This window comes from Erithacus rubecula (assembly GCF_903797595.1).
Source record: "Erithacus rubecula genome assembly, chromosome: 6".
Taxonomy (NCBI): domain Eukaryota; kingdom Metazoa; phylum Chordata; class Aves; order Passeriformes; family Muscicapidae; genus Erithacus; species Erithacus rubecula.
In genome coordinates, this window is record NC_136688.1 from 11,193,715 (window position 1) to 11,210,775 (window position 17,061).

At 38.8% G+C, this 17,061-nt stretch overlaps 2 long non-coding RNA genes across 3 annotated transcripts; both read left to right on the forward strand.

Moving 5' to 3' along the window:
• Nucleotides 1-20: 20 nt before the first annotated feature.
• Nucleotides 21-14,082, forward strand: LOC306803445. Of its 2 annotated transcripts, none has more exons than XR_013774622.1 (4): nt 21-186; nt 3,117-3,203; nt 3,512-3,559; nt 11,598-14,082. It is a non-coding gene; the product is annotated as an uncharacterized lncRNA (long non-coding RNA). The 2 variants fall into 2 exon arrangements; XR_013774623.1 differs by lacking the exon at nt 11,598-14,082 and adding an exon at nt 9,657-9,693.
• LOC306803446 lies at nt 1,547-2,963 on the forward strand. The gene is made up of 3 exons (XR_013774624.1): nt 1,547-1,590; nt 2,335-2,403; nt 2,598-2,963. It is a non-coding gene; the product is annotated as an uncharacterized lncRNA (long non-coding RNA).
• Nucleotides 14,083-17,061: the final 2,979 nt, after the last annotated feature.

Genomic DNA, 17,061 nt, shown 5'->3' on the forward strand with positions numbered 1-17,061 from the left:
CGCCCATTCCTCACGCTGTGGGGGCAGAGGCCGGCGGTGCTGTGTCCTTCCTTTGAAATTCCAAGGAAATTCACCAATATGGAGCTGTGAAAGCGATTTTTTGACTGTAATCCCGTTGTTGAGATCCTGGAGCTTTCTAAAGCTCCTGATGGTGGAGACGTTGTTTAGTGACAGAAGAAGTTACAGGTTCCGCACTATGAAAACTGCGCGTATTTACGGAGTTTCCGAGGCAGGGTTTGTTTCAGCGGAGAAAAAAACCTTTGTAAATTGCAAAATCAAAGCGACCAGTATGTAACTATATAAATTACATTAGTGTATAACTATATACATGCTCACTCTTACATAGGTGAAATGGGCTACAGGTAATTCACTGACTTTTATCATATGCACTCAATAATAAAGAGCATTTCTTTGGTGACTAGAATTTTTAACCTTTAAAAACCACCCACCTCTGAATTACGTGATTACACTTACAAATTATAAGCAAACATGACAACAGTAGTTTGATACTGCTGCGGAAGGTCCCTGGTTTGGTGCCGAATGCATATACTAATGGTGATAAAAGTGATAAAAATCTGGTTATGTTTCCTGTTTCTGAGGTAAAACCTTTGAACAAAGCGAATAATCCATCTTAAACTCCTTATCTGCAAGATTATATCTACATTCTTTCTCTTAATAGATACAAAGAATGGTCTAACTTGTTATTTCATGTATCTAGTATGTGCTATTGTGGATTAGAGGGTTAAAGCTACCAAATTCAGGTCTGCATTATACAGGGAGTATCATCACTTCTATTCCTTTTCTGCAGAATTAAGAACAGCAAAATCTTTTTTTTTTTTTTCTGCTTCACCCTTTATTGGGATCTTTATTTCATGTCTTGAAGTCTCAAAATGTTTCTGCTTCAACATGATAACCAACATCATAAAGAAGGGCAAGGAAGATCACTTATGTTTCTCATATTTTGATACCAAATATATGTCAGCAGACTACACCTACCACATCTAGGTTTAATATTAGCATTACCCACATAATGTTTTTTTAAATCAATAATTGCTATTTAGGTTTGCTTAACTAGCAAATTGGGGAAAATGTGAACATTTCCATGAACAGTTAATATTCGCTCTTCCTTTAAAGTTTAACATTTTAAATTTTAAGCAGGCCAACGTGTTTAGATAAACTGGCTGGTCACAAATCTGTTTCAAAGTAAGAGTAACTTCCAAAAACTTCTCTTTTCTTTCCTATGAACCTCTCTTAATATATGCTAGAGGAGAGGATTTATTGCAGTGTGTTTGCATAAAAAGCAAACAAACAAGAAGAGATTAAATATTGGCTAAGAAAATATGCAAACCCCAAACCAAAGCTATGGGGAGAGCAGGTGGCAACTCCAGTGGCACCACTAGTGGCACCTATTGCAAACAGTGTTTGCACTTCAGCTAAACTAAAACCACGTCCACTTCATAAGAAAGGTCACACATTAAGCTCAGTGTGACAAATACTTTTGTCTCCCATCTTGTCTTTTTATTATTTTTATTTATGTCTTTTCAGGAAAAAAAGCAGTGAATGCTGTTTGAATTCCAAAGGTATCTGGCTGTGGGTGTCTTCATTTATTTCCTTTTTCCCCCCTCTCCTATCTTGATATTTGTTTCCTGCGGTGCCTTATTTGCCTCCTGTTATATATCTGCATTAAGTAAACAAACTTCAAACAATTCCAAATTAATCATCTTTACTTACCTGGGGAGACTGGTTCTCTGCTGCCACATGACTTTCTGAGGCATGATCCAAACCACACTTTGCCCTTAATTAAGATTTGGGGAGATTAAAAGACAGAGCTTAGCATTTGTGTTTTGTTGTATTTCAAGTGAGTCTAAACATAAACTAAAAGGTCAGTGTCACACACCATTGTGCTGTAAATAAGGTTTACACATAGCTCAGTGATTTACACCTAAGGGAAGGATCTAGAATTAGTTGAGCAGCAGGTCACTAGTGCTTCTTGCTTTGCTCATTAAGTTCCACAGGCACCCCAAGCTTTCATCCTAAGTCTGTCAGCCCTCCCTGGCTGCCCTGGTCCCTACTTCTCTGTGATTAAAGCAGAGTTACACGTGTTCCCAAGCTCCCTACAACACCTGCACACTCTGAGTGCCTCTACTGCAGAGCACTTGACTCCAGCACAGAGCATGGGGGACAAGGTGACTTTTAAAATAAGAGATCAGAAAAGAAAAGCACAACAGAGAGCGTGCTCACTTCTTAATTAAACTGATTATTGATGAGAACACTTTTCACAGGATTGGGAGGCTTATTGACCCTTCTGCTAATGTTCAAACTTATATTTCCCAGAGGATCCAAATTATGCATCTAGAGATGAGACTTGGATGCATTTTCTACTCTGAGCCACAAAAGAATAAGGTCAGAAAAACATAAAAACTCTGGTTCATGCTCACATAATAAAAATATAATTGATATTACTGAGTATATTTTCAGTCACAAAACAAATTCAGCTACTGCATGTGGACCAGTTATGAAATAATATAATTAATCGATTCTCAAGACCTGAAATTCTAATTGGCCTTTATAAATATACAGTATTTATATATTTGCAGTACCTCAGGAACCTTTTCCACTCATCCTTCTGCTGTCATGCCTAGTGTAAACATAAGGACATAGAAAAAGCATGGAAAGAGCAACAAAGAATAATAACATGACAGAGGATTGAAGGATAGGTATGGCAACTACAGACAGAAGTAGGTTGCTGTTCTATTTCAGAAAAAAGCAGAGATTTATGAATAGAAACAAGAGACTCATGTCATTTTAGTGCAATAAACAGAACATTCTGTCTGTACTGATTCCCAACACACACCCAGGCCAATTTTATACCTCCAGCTGGCAATTACACAGCCATGAAGTTCATTCTCTGGAAGGTCAGCCAACCTCTGTGTGACACGTGCTGAGGTGTTGAACACAGTCTGTGGTGAGCAGAAGAGATGGAATAAGAGATAGGTAATGACAAACTGGGGATCTCTGCATCTGCAAGATAGGTCTGAACACATTTTGCAGCTTTGGTGATAAGTTTATCACTGAGTAATTGCATTGTATGTAGCCTCTTTAATTTTGTGTTTCAGTCATCAGATCTAATGGAAAACATGGAAAATGATTAAATATATCTTCAGAAGAGATGGGCTTTAAGGGATCATTGAGGGGACAACAAAGTAAGCAGACAGGATGTAAAATCTGGCTTTTATGGGAAATAGCACATTGGACTGTCATTGGACAGAGTGAGATACTGAGATGCACAGAAAATGTGAAAAAATCACATAGAAGAAAATCAGGGAAAGGCAGATGGAAACTTTATGTTTGTCATTTTTCACCCTCCTCTATTGTAGTTATTAGGGAAAGGTCTCAATTTAAATTACTAGGAAAAAGAAAGGATTAGCCTCAAATGTAGAAAAGTGTGTTAGAATATTAGTAATTTACCTGTTTCAAACATGTTTTTCTTTGCTTTTCTTATTCTCTGTAGACAATAATGACTTCAGTGATTTTGGAGCAGTTGTCTTTTACCTTTGAGGTTTGTATGGAGTTAGTAAATGGCAGTGGTCCTAGAGCTAGTCCTTTTTAACCAAAAGTATGATTTATCTATATTAATTGTTTCTGATAATGTATTGCTTTTCTTAAACTTCTAATTATCATCATTATGAAGAAGTGTTTCATATTTAAGGCTGGAAAGACAGCTGCAATCTACTTCTTGAGACCAGTGAAGGAACAAAAAGAGGGTAAGAAATGCAGCACTTTTTGGGTAGTGGGGTGTTCAAACATCTTTAGCATTCTGGATGCCTCACTTGTGGTTTTTTTTACTCCTCAAAACTGCATCATTAAAGTGATTTCACATCACAGACACACAATTTTCTTTTGTTAATGCAGATTTGATTTCCTTTCAAGTTGGAGCACCCACATGAATGTTTTCCTCCATTTATTCTCTGTGTTATTAGCAGCATGGTCTGAAGGATCTACCCAGTGGCAGTACATAAAACCTCCATTTTGTAACCTGATTTTTCCCATTAAAGCTTCATTTTGCATAAGAAAAGATTTAAAGCTAAACACAGACATATTTTGTTCTGTTGTTACAATCATAAGCTCTTAAGCTTTTAAATGGGTCAGCCCTCAGTATGACTTAGTCACATGTTCTTTAAATTAGTCAAGTGCTTAATTAGCATGCTAGATGTTTGCATGTATAAATATAGATGTTTGATCTCAGAGATATCTTGGTACAATAGGTGTCATTTCATGTGTTCCAATTCCACAGAAAGAAGGGAATCCTGAATGAACAGAGCTTGAATTTGCAGAAAATTAAATTAATTGAAAATGTTGTCTGCCCAGCAGGACTGGAAAATCAGGCCATTATTTCATTGCCAGGAAAAATCAGATACATGCTTTTGAAAATTTTGGAGATATGTGTATAGATAATTGCATCAGTAGGGCTCTAGGCTGATGCATAGATATAATTCATTAATTGATATAATTCATTAACACCAGTGATGATGGATTTCAGCGTGGCTCATACCTCAAATTTCAATTAGTTTGGTACTAAACAATGTAAGAATTTGTTCTTTACAGTGGTGATTTCTGAATTTCCATTGAAAACAAAGTGTCATCGTAGAGAGTTTATGGGAAAAAACAACAACAACAACAAACACAGCAGCCAGTGGAATGGCAACAAACCACATGGATTTGTGGTAACCACAGCAAATATGGAGGCTGGGAAATAAGGAAAGGCAAACAAGCAGTTTTGTGAGGTGCTGAGAGAGGAAATGTCACTGTCTTTGAAACCAATAGGAGGTAGAAATTCTCCATTGATCTACTCAGCAAGGCACAGCTGAGAGGTTTGAGTCAGGCAGCTGGTGTTTAAGTGTCCTGAGAAATGCTGGACTGACCCCTTTCTGTTTCAGTGAGCTGGGAAAGATGGGATGCCCTGCAAGCAGAGGCACATCCAAGGCTCTTACCAGGTGACAGTGGTGGCAGGCACACGTGGCATTTGTGTGCCAGAGCATCAGCAGACACTCCACATGGATAGTAATCCACTCTGCTGACTGGATGGGTCAGCTTCCCATGGAATTGCTGCAAATTCCCAGTGTAGAATACAAGATCCTATTAAAATAGCATTTTCTGGGTGTTTATAACCCAAATATAGTTTAACATGTTTTCTCTTTTTTTTTATTGTCATGAAAATACACACACAAGCACTTTAATATATTTAAATTGATTAATTTTCAGTGTCTCTAGCTCATTAATAGATGCTAAACATAGCTTTTTTTTTTAAAGATAATGTCAATGAATTGTCAAATAAAGGCAGTTTTTAAAATCTGCTTTTTCTAGAAGATGGATGTAGCTGTCCCTTGAGGTGCCCTCTTTAAGACCAATAACAGCCACTGAGGTTTGTCCCTTGAGATGGTGGCAAATAGAGCCCAGGGAATAATTAATCCTAGGGCACCAGCACACTTATTAGTACTACTGGAATTGATAGGAGTTTCAGTACCTTTGAAATTCTGATTTTATTTTGATGTAAATATTTTAGCCTTTTCTCTTTCCACTTGAAGTGGCTGCCATTCTCAGTCTGTTTTCTGTAATAATATGAGACATCTAAGGATGAAAGAGTGGCAAAAAGTGAACCAGCAGCTTAAACATCTTTATTCTGACAACATGAAAGGCTACAAAAAATACTGGGGTTAGTGGGGTATTAGATAAATACATAATAACTCTTCCAGCCTGGACTAATTGATCCAGCCCAGTGCCTGCCATCTGGCCAGCAGTTTGCTGGTGCCCTTTGCCCCAGCTGTCAGCATTTGAGTTGCTGATCCAGTCATTGCCTAAAAGCAATTAGTTCTAGATCATTATGGGTTGCAGAGATGGCCATTGTTTTGTTTAACATTTACACAACTGCCAGGGACCTGCTTCTGAATTAAAGCCCTAGACAGGCCCTTGGCTGTTTTGACCACAGGTAGGTGCATGAAGAACAAAGGGTGGGTTTTTTCCTGCTCTTTAAGCCCAGATTCTCTTCTGTACATTTGACCTCATTTTTCTGCTCACAGAAAATTATTCACCTCAAATAGGTAAACTGAAATCATGGAAGCTCAAAATATTAAAAAAAAAAAAAAAGAGAAAAATAATTCCATAATTACAGTGTCTTTAGTTAGACATTTAGTGCATTTTTACACATCCTAAAGACTGTCAGCTTTTTATGGGTTTGAAGAGCGGTGTTTCTGAAATGTTCATCTTCTTTAAAAAAGTTGCTAAAATAATTATTTTGACCCATTGTGGAAGCTGTAACAAATTATTTTTAGTGTGTTTTGGGTTTCTTTTTTCCCTGCAGGTTGATGCTAAGCTACCAGGTTAATTGACATGTTTCTTTCCAGCTCCTGATTGCTACCTGCACCCTGGCTGGACGTTTACAAGATATTTACAAGAGGTTTACAAGCTCTATATGCTACCAAGAAACTTAAGATGTAGGGATAAAAATGAAATACAGATCATAACTTCCAAACCACCAAACTCATAAACACACTAAACCCTCCTGCCCAGATCTACAGGGATCTGTCAGCATTCCTATCCAGCTTTGGTTGCATTTCCTATTTTCCTTGGATTGAGGGCAGTGGTTGAACAGCACAGTTGGGTCTTGACCTGTAATGCAGGCTTCCAAACAATTTAAAGAAGAATATATATTTTTCATTTTGTTATTTCATTACTTTTGGTCTAAAAATATTTGATAAATTTTTACAGCTACAAGAAAGAGCACTACATGATATTAAGCATGGAAATTTGGCCTAGTTTTGACCACCTATCAATTTTGATTCCCCCAGGATATAAACAACTCTTTTTCAGTAGTCCTCTGGTTATCATATTATTTGAGAAGGTTCTTTATTTTTTTTTTCTTCTTTTCTTTTGCTGTTAGTATGTTAGGGGGTTGTTTACTTCTTTTCACAATGTGCTAATCACTCTTCTGTTTGGTGTTTTTATCCATACATATTCCTGAAACTGCAAACAGTTTTCAAGATATGGAAGGCTGAGATGTCTTGATTTTCTGCATGACACATTCCAGAAGCTTTTCACTGTCTTCTTCCACAATGGTTTCCACCTTTCCCTCCTTACCACTCCTAAGGATTACAACTAATATTTCCTATCCCATCATGCTTGAGAATTACTTCTAAGCATTCCCCTGTGGACTGGAGGCAGACCTGGATCTATCCCCCTCTGTTTCGATACTTTTGATCAGGGAGGTTTTGCTGTGATCTATAATGACTTATCCTACCATATCCACCCTCCATTCTTCATTTAATTTAATCCTTTTTTCCAATTCTGATACATTCTGATTCACCATTTTATTGCGTGCTGATGGCTCCTGGCACCAGCCCCACTTTTACTGAATCATCCAGACTGTTCCTATATTTTTTGGGAATTGGTTTCTGGCTGTGCAATGCACAGAACACTGCAGAGCACTGTGACTCTTCCATCACAGGTGATGTGTCCCGGGAATTCCTTCCCACTGATGCAGGCAAGGGGAAAAAAAGGGAGTTGGTCATTGTCTCCCCATTGCTTCCAGCATGTGTTTCACCCTGAATAGCAATAACAAATTGGCCTGTGTCAGCCATCTCCTTGTTGGAAAAATATTCCTGGGTTATATGATAGCAATCAGCCCTGTGTCATAGCTGGAATTAGGGATCCAAGGATGTGGATGGCATTATATTTATTTAGGCTGCACGTTGACAAGGTGGTTTCTGAGCCAACAGTGCTCATTAGCATGTGCTTGTAATTAGGTTTGAAACCTTAGTATAGGATTGCTTCCCTAATGATTTTTCCCCCAGGATTTTACCTTTTGAGGTTGGAATTACATGTGCTCTTCTGCTGTAGCAAAGCAGTGCCAGGATACACATTCTTCATCCTCACAAATGGGTGAGATGGCAGAAGATTGTTCATTCACATAAAATCTGGGAAGGAACATGCTGGGAAAGTGTGACCAGTGCATTGTGGAAAGGGCTTTCTGACCAACATACTCACTTAGAAAGTTTCCATTAATTACTACACTCACTTGGCAATAAATGTCCAGCTACAAATTCCTGCTCTCAATATACAGAGATGAAATCTTCTCACTGAAAAAGGTTTCTAAAATTTTTAACAATTTAGTACTGAATACTAGAACAGTGTCATAATATTATACAGAATAAAAAGATTTCTTTAAAACTCTTTTACAGGTTCTTTGAAAGAGAAACAAAGACTTTTCTTCTATCTCAAACTTTCCTGTTTTAGTGGCCTACTAGTGGTGAAAAGGTTGGTTTCTGGCTTGTTTTTGTTTTTAAAAAAGCCAATATTAATGGCTAATTAATCATAACTCATTCATGCTGGGTGAGTTATATCATACTTTTCACATAGGACTTAAAAATTTTGGATATTACTATTAAAATTTCAGCCTAATTTTGTGCAGCCACTCATTTATTTCCTAGAATACAATTGTATGTTATTAGTTCTGAGGTATTTAAACAATATGAAATACACCTCAAACTGAAACATTAATAGCATTCTATTGTAGGTTTCTTTGCAGCTAGGCAAAGTTTTCTGGTGTTTAGTGAAAAAGATCTCAAGTTTCCAGAGAAATCAGAGATAAGAAGATAAGGGGTCATGAAGTACAAGGTTAGAAAGTTCTTAACAAAAACAGAATTCTGCAATTAAAGATGTTTCCTTGTGGGTGTCCCCTTATTCTCATATTTGGCTTTTTTTTAGGAATTATTTTGTTGCTGGAAATACATTGTATGGGGTTTTCCCCACAAACATGTTTGAACTTTACAGGATATACACCAATTCCAAGTGAGGCGCCTAAAGCCCCAAAGAGTTTTTGATCTGCTCCTCACCTGGGGCAGCAGGGTAGGAAAAAACAAAGTTTCGGTACCACTTCCCTTTGTGGAAAAATCTCTGCAACAGCGCTGAGTCTGTCTTGCCAGTGAAGAGAAAGGGATGCTCCCCCTTCCAGAGGCTTTTGCCTAAGGATGAGGGAAGAAAGCAGATTTCTGTTTTGAGTTTGATAAATAGAAAGCCTGCAGCTTTGCTGCCAGGTGGTCAGGGTGTTACTCGGGACATGCTGCGCTCTGGTGTGCGCGGCGCTGCTCACGCTGGTGCGGCAAGCGCCTTGTGAGTGTCAAGTCGTGGGGACGTGATCACCTGTGCCACCTAGGCAGAGTTCACTCCCACCCACGTCCCACGAGGAGTGACAGACAGCCCTTGTTCGCACGGCTGTGCCTTCATCTTTCCCCTCAGCATCCCGCATTTCGCTCCTTTTGGAGCTCCCGCATGTTTGACGGACGGCCTGGAGCAGTTTAAACGCGGCGCTGTTGCGGCATTGCCGCCTCAAGAGGGAGGCAGCGCCACGCAAAGCTGCTAATCCCATCGAGTTCGGGATTCCTTGGGAAAATACGGGTTTGAGCACGAGCGGGGGGAAGCAGAATTCAGGCACGGCCGGTGTGGATGATAATGGAACTGTAGCTAGGAAGCTGTTCTACACTCGGTGTATTTCAGTGCCACAACAAACACTGCAGCTGTTGTCTGAAGGTTCTGAATGATCCCAGGCAAGGCAGACGTGGCTTTTGACCTTGAACGTTCTCAACAATTTCAATTCTTTTCAGCTTTGTTTGCCATGGACAATTACCACTGATCTCAGCAAGCTTGGGGGCATCCACAGCGCTCTTAGAGGGTAACACTTCATTTGGTTTCCAGGCAACTTTCTAATGTTCAGGGTTATGAAAATTACAATATTTAGCTGTAATTCTTTCTCTATGGCTATTATTTCCATTGCCTTTGTAATCACAGTGATAGAGTCTTGAAAATATTCTTGTCAATACTGTGTTCCTGGCTAATAGAGGAGAGCTGAGGATATGACCATTGTCTCAGGAAACATGACACACATCCGTTGCAATCAATACATGTAATTTGCTCTATCAAATGCCTCATGAGACAGGTTGATATTACAACCAGTGAATGGCTGTAGTAATAAGTGCAATTTTGACATGAAGTTCTTCCAAATGTGTATTTTGGCACACGGGACTGCAGAAGGTTTCCACACAGACATGATATAGCAGTGGATCCCATGACCAGATAACTGAGATTATTTCAAGTGCTTCCAAAGAGTTATTTTACACTGCTAGTATCATACACAGACTTGGCAGGCATGGTGTTAGATCAGAGCTAAGGATCTGGGTGACTGGGGAAGTTTATCCTGCTGTAACTTTATAGCTGGGTGTTATAAATTAGAAGCTGTTAAATGCTTAAGAACAACATCATTGTCTGCAGCTATTTGGTCATGCCTGATGGCTTGCAGAATGTTCTGGTTTGTTCCTGCATTAGGAAGTAAATGCAGGTGCTGTAAAATTGTAATTAATAGTAAGAGTGAAATGAGAAGAGGAGGTTTGGAAAAGGAGACCTCAATAAGTATCAGTACACACTTCATCTTAAATATTGAATATTATTGTGTGATGACATAAATACTCTTTTACTCCTTTAATTTGATCTGATTCCAGGTAAAATATAATTCCTCTTGCCACTCCTCACGAATTAGATTTCTGATAGTGATTGAGACAGTCTGATACTGCACCAAGTTTTTATCCAGGAATTTAATGCATTCTAGTCTAATCTTTCTTATTCTGACAGGTTTTGCCACCCTTTGTCATCACAATCATTTTATTGGGCAAAATAATCCAACATAGATCCATGATTTTTGTAGTTCCATAATAACACCTGCTATAATACTTGCTCAGTTGTCTGGTGCACTTAAAAAGGCATTTTTCCATCAGCTCTTGTCTTCATACACTCCAAATTTCAGGACAGAAATGTTCAATGCTTGTTGAAGGTTACATTTTAAATTAGGTAAAATGTCTTTGGTTGGTTCTGAGATTAGTTTACTTTTCCTACTTTAAAACTTTTTCAAAAAACACCCATGGAATAAGTGCATTACAAGTGAAGCAGCTGCTGGGGAGGGAGACTCTTTCCTGAATCTCCAAAATGTAGAAAGTATCTTCTGTACTGCTTTCATTCTTAGAAAGTGTTTGATTTAAAGATGCCTTAACTATATAATGAGTGCTGAATTGAGAGAGATTGAAGGTGAAATGAACCAGAAATGTTTAAAGATAAGAGGGTTCAGCAGCAGTCCTGAAAGTTTGTGAGGAGAGTCATTCCAAATGTAGGCAGACTTTGGAAAGGGGGAGTTGTATTGGAAATGGTTCCTCTATCCTTTGCAGGATTCATGGAATCCTTCTGGCAGTTGGAAGGCACCTCTGGAGATCACCTAATCCAGTCCACAAAGCAGGGTCAGCTGAAGCAGCTTGTCCAGGATTGTGTCCAGTTGGGTTTAGAATGTCTCTTACTATGTAGAATCCACAGCATTCCTGGGTAACCTGTTACAGATTTTCACCTGTTTCACCTGTTCCAGTGTTTTACCCTCATAGTAAAAGGTGAGGGGGTTAAAGTTTAAATGGAATATTTTGTATTTCAGTTTGGGCTTACTGCTTCTTGTTCTTTCCCTGGGCACCATTAAGAAGACCCCACCTGTCTTTTTCCTTTTTATTCATCAGGCATTTATAGACAGAAGTACTGTCCCACCTTTTCCAGAATGAACAGTCCCAGCCTCTCAAATGACAGAAACTACAGACCCATAATCATCTTTGTGTCCCTTTGATGGACCAACTCCAGTTTGTCTGCACCTTTCTTGTGCTGGAAAACCCAGAGCTGGACTCTGACTCCATCTGAGTCTCATCCGTGCTGAGCAGAGGGAAGGATCATCTCCACCTGCTGGTAGTGCTTTTCCTGGGATGCTGCTGGCTTTCATTGCCACAAGGATGTATTCCCAGCTCACATCCAATTTGTTTTCCAACAGGCCTTTTTATCCAAAATTGTTTTTCACTTAGATTGAAAGGAGCCATTTACTCAGGCAAAAATTCATCAATTTGTCGATGAGAATGTTTCAGGGGCAAGTGTCTAAAGCCTTGCTGTGGTCAGATAATATCAACTGCCCTTTCTTCATCCATCATATCACTGATATCATTGTGGAAGGCTGAAAGACTAGTCAGGCATAATTTCTCCTTCATGAATCAATGGAGAATGGATTGAGAGCAGCCCAGAAAGACTTGGGGGTGTTTGTTGATGAGAAGCTCAACAAGACCCAGCAACACACAGTTACAATCCAGAAAAGACTGCATCAAGTAGTGGGAATTCATTCTCCCCTGTGAGGGTGCAGACACACTGGCACAGATTGCCCAGAGATGTTAGGGATTCCCCATCCCTGGAAGGCTACAAAGATCAGGCTGGATGGGGCTTAGAGCAACCTGGTCTAGTGGGAGGTGTCCCTGCCCATGGCAGGGGGTGGAAGGAAGTAAGTGGAAGGTCCCTTCTAATCCAAACTGTGATTCTAAGTCACCTTTTTATCCTTAATGCTTTCCAGGCTCATTTGTTCCACCCGTTTCCCAAGGATAAAGGTGATGCTGACCAGTTTGTACCTGACTGGAACCTGAGCAGTTTGCTTTGGAGGATCTCTGAAGTTGTTTGTACAGCTACAGCAGAAAACAATTTATTTGTTCATTTTGGGCATCTGATACACTTTTGTATGGAGATTTCACTCCAAGTTCCTTATCACTTCAATTATATCTACTACAAAAGGCAGCTCTTGAGTGTAGAAAAGATATTCTTAATAGATTCTCAGTGCTTCTTATGCTTTTCATACCTGAAAATGTGTGTCAGAAGCAGGCTGTAATATAAAATCTTCAGCAATTAAAGTTTTTTAAATGGTCTTGCTTAACAGTCACTATTAGTCATGATAGACATGACCCCTTCTTTCTTGACAGTATTAATTTTAAGAAGCTCTGCCTTATCTGTCATTATAAATAACAGTAAAGCTGATCTGGGCTGATTTCTTATGCTAAGCAAATTTAAGTTCCTGATCTTATTTAAATAGAAATTATGTTTTAATTGACAGCCTAAGGATATGAGCAAGGCAAGTTATGTAAGGACAAGAAACGTCTTTTATTAGACTAAATAGTAGAGTAGGAAAAAAATGAGGCAAGGTTTGTTAAGCAGGAGTATTTCTCTTGATAGGAACTGTTAATAGCAAAATGTAGTTTTAGGCTATGCTAAATCACAGATAAAACCAAGCCAGAGAGAAGGTGAGATGTCCAATTATTATTAACAGATTTGTTCAGCATACTCTCTGATTTCAGTGACTTCTAGCCATCTGAAAAGTTTACACAAGGGACAGTATTATTCCTAAAATTCTACATTCATGAGATTCTATGTTCTCTTTTTCAATTTTAATTAGTGCTATCAAGTAGATTTAGCTAAATTACCAATCAAGACATTCTGAAAGGTAAGTATTGTAACCTTGGCAAAAGCCATTTTACACAAAATGAATAGGGGAAGAATTTGAGCTATTACACATTGAATAAAGTTTCTCTCCACTGGGAAAATACAGGAACCTGGCAGTGGTGAGGTCAGCAGGGAATATTTGGTCACTCCAAACACTGGACCAGCAACTCCAGTTGGACAATAAGTTGAGGGCTGGATGGGGATTTTGCTGCATGGTAGAAAACACACCAGATGAACATTTTCTCTTCATCAGTTGTGCTTTGAAAATATGCAAAATTAATTCTCTTAACACTTTTTTTTTTCATTTAATTTAGACTTGATATGTGATTCACCTGCTCTAGTCACACTTCATCTCTGCTCCCCCCCACATCTCCTGCTGTCTGGGCTCACACTGATTTTCAGGTATCAGACAGCAGCTATCTTTGTTTATTAACAACACTAGTTCTGAGTCTTGCAGATAAAATGCAGTTAAATGAAGTAGCTACAAGGAAAATGCCATTAGCACATGTTCAAAAACAGAGACAGCAGCTTGGGAAGTAAATTTCCAGCAACATCCATGGAAGCCCAGCCAGCTGTTGAGTCTTTAGGCTCATTAACACTCCCTCCCACAACTGCTTTAAATAAGATTTGGAAAGGGCCCTTCTCTTTTTGGTGCTGCTCTGAGGGGTTGGTTGCACCAATCAAACAGCTTCTTTGAGGGTTCTGTTATTAATTTTTTTTCCTGTCGGAAATTCTTGAGTCTTCTTTGCTTCAAATGTGTAAAATAAGTTTATGTGGGTCCTATAGGCAAGGGATGTTTATGCTGCTCAATACCATATGTACAAATATTATTTCCTAGAAATTCACTGAACTTTGTGGCTTGATCTGTAACAGGTCAATCTCAGTACTGGTTACCTTAAAAAATATTGATTTGGAGTCTTTGGTACAGATTAAGTCTATGAGGATTTTTATTTGCTTTGCTGTAGCTCCTTAAACCAAGTGTTTCTTTTTTAAATAGGTTTGCTATTTATCCAGTTGATTTTCGTGTATCAGAGAATGTGAAGACTTTATTTCCAATTAATTCTGGTGGACTTTAAATTCAAATTTGAAAACCCTGTAGCTCATCAGTGCTAGAAAAGCTCATATTGGAGCCCTTTACATGAAAGAAAATGGAGTTTCCAGAATCCCATGTTTTTGTTTATTATGAAACTTCCACTGTTACGTGTTTTATCTGTTTTGTTTATGTTCCTGGAAGTCTTCTGGTGCTTTCTTTAATGTTAATTTTAGAGAGAAATTATTATGAAAAAATCTGTCTGTGGAAAGTTGACTTTTATTGTGTGAAAATAAGTTGGGATTCCTGATGACTCCAGTTGAAACGTTAACAAAAACAAAAAAAAGCTGAGTACTTATTGTGCCTTATAAATCAAGGAATGTTAAGTTGTTTTTATGAGTGTTTTGATGTATGGCTTTTTGTCTTTATTGGGTTCAACATCTTGAAACTTAAGTTTAAATCTTCAGTAAGGAAAATCCTTTCTGCATTTGGGGTGCTTTTGTTCTAATGTTCTTTTTTTTTCCCCTGTGGAAAAGTCTAGTGATACCTTTGCAGCAGAAGGACAGAAGGATTTATCTGGCAAATTTTTTTTTCTTTTATAAATAAATACTACAATGAGAAAGCACTGTCTGAGGAAAGTGGGAAAACAGACACTGCTTGTTAAACCAGATAATTTTTGATGTTGTTAAATTACATGGAATGGCAGGAATAACAAACTGTGTGGGAGTATGGGAGAAGTGTGATAAAGAGAAGGAACAGAAGAGGTTTGTAGGAGTTTTGAGTGCTTGCACAGCTGCATTTTTCCTAAATAATGTCAAGTTCCTATTTGCCATCTGTGTAGCAATTCTCTGTGCCAGTTTAGCCTTGCTTTTGTGGTTGAAATGAATCCTAGGGGATAAAACAGGATGAGTTTTAGGGAATGCTTTTGCAAAGAGGCATCACAAAACAAAGCATGAAGGATTTTTGGTGAGAGAGACCAACTCTGTTGCCTTTTTTTCTCCATTCCCGTTCTTGTAGTGCTCCTTGTGAAGACACAAGTCTTCTGTGTATGATCTTAGAGGAACTAAGAGGGGAAAAAATAAATACCCTGGTTTTGGGGAGGCACCACATGGTCACTCACCAAAAGTCTTGTTTAAGAGGTCTGCAGTAGTCCATGGCACTCTAAGATTAGGAATTAAATACAGAGGTAATTTTTTTTTAAATGATTTTTTTTTAATAAAAAAGTGTATTGATTGAACACGAGACTTAAAACTGGGTGCTTTGAATCAGTCCTGCCTTGTGTCACATTCAGGGACCTATTTACTATGTTTACTGTCAGTTTTGTATTGTCAGCTCTTAAAAATATAGCCTACAAGTACACCAAAATAGCAGACTTAGCTTTGATCTGTAAAATAACACCTGAGCAAGGCATCAGTTGAGCAGTAAAAATACCAGTTTCTGAGCTGACACTGGAGCGCAAATAGGATGCTGAGGTGTGAAAATTTCCAAATAAATTGGAACGATTTTGAGAGAATTAGGTCTGGTTTCATTAGACAACTTCTGCTGTGTGTTTATGATTTCATGGGGAGAAGCTATGAAAAAGCTGAGACCTGCATTACAGTTGGGCTTCAATATAAGAAAGATAAAAGATGATCTTATGTAAAAAAAAATTACTTTTGGGGTTTACCTAGTGGAAGTTTGGATGCCTTGTTAAGTATTTTGTCTTTTAGTATAAACTGAAGCTGCTTGATCCTGTGAGCAGAAGTGCATAACTGAAATATATGATTTTTCAAGTATTTAATTCAAACCTAATATTGACACTAAGTAATGTATATACTGCAGTACAAACAAAGGGATGTCCTGTCAGGCATTGTAGTTTTGAGGCAAGAAATCTCTTTCCTCTGTCATCTAAACCATCATTTCATCAGTTAAAAAACATTCCCCCTTGTTTTACTGCAACAGGCCCTCATGGTGCAAAGACAATTTGTCATTTTGAATTTACCTCTGGAAATCCAGGTATTGAAGCTGATAACAATTGGAGCTGTATATTGTAAGGAATATTTACTATGGAAAAGATGGACATATTTTTTTTAGTCTGTAGCTAAGGACTGTGTAAGATCTGTCTTGACAATAATTTTTTATGTGAAAATACTTTCTGTGAGAAGTTTTGAATTTACTCTCTTTAGGCTTGTACTCATACCCTGACACATATATCATACGAACAGCAAGAATATAGCAGGAATAGACGGCCAAACTCAGAATCAATGTGAACGAACAGATAAAAACGCCATCCTTTGAGCAACAGGGTTTTTACACACTTTGTCACAGCGGCAGCATTATCAAGGACACGCATTCTCTCTTGCTTTATCGTGTTTGCCTGGATCGGGGTGCTGTAAATACCAGCGGGTTTGGGATCTTTGGGGGGGCTGCGTCTCGTAGGAAGATTGCAAGGCGCGTTTTAAAATTAAACTATTTAATTAAATTATGGGCATTTGAGGAGCCGAGCCCGAAACGAAGCGACACTCGCGACTCCGGCCGCGCGGGGGCGCCCTCGTCCCGCGCACCCGGCGATAGCGCTGGGCTCCTCCGCTCCGCGCGCCTCCCGGCCCGAGCTCGGTCTGGGGGGGACCCGCCGCGCCCCAAAGGCTCCGTCGGGGGCTCCGGGCCCCGGG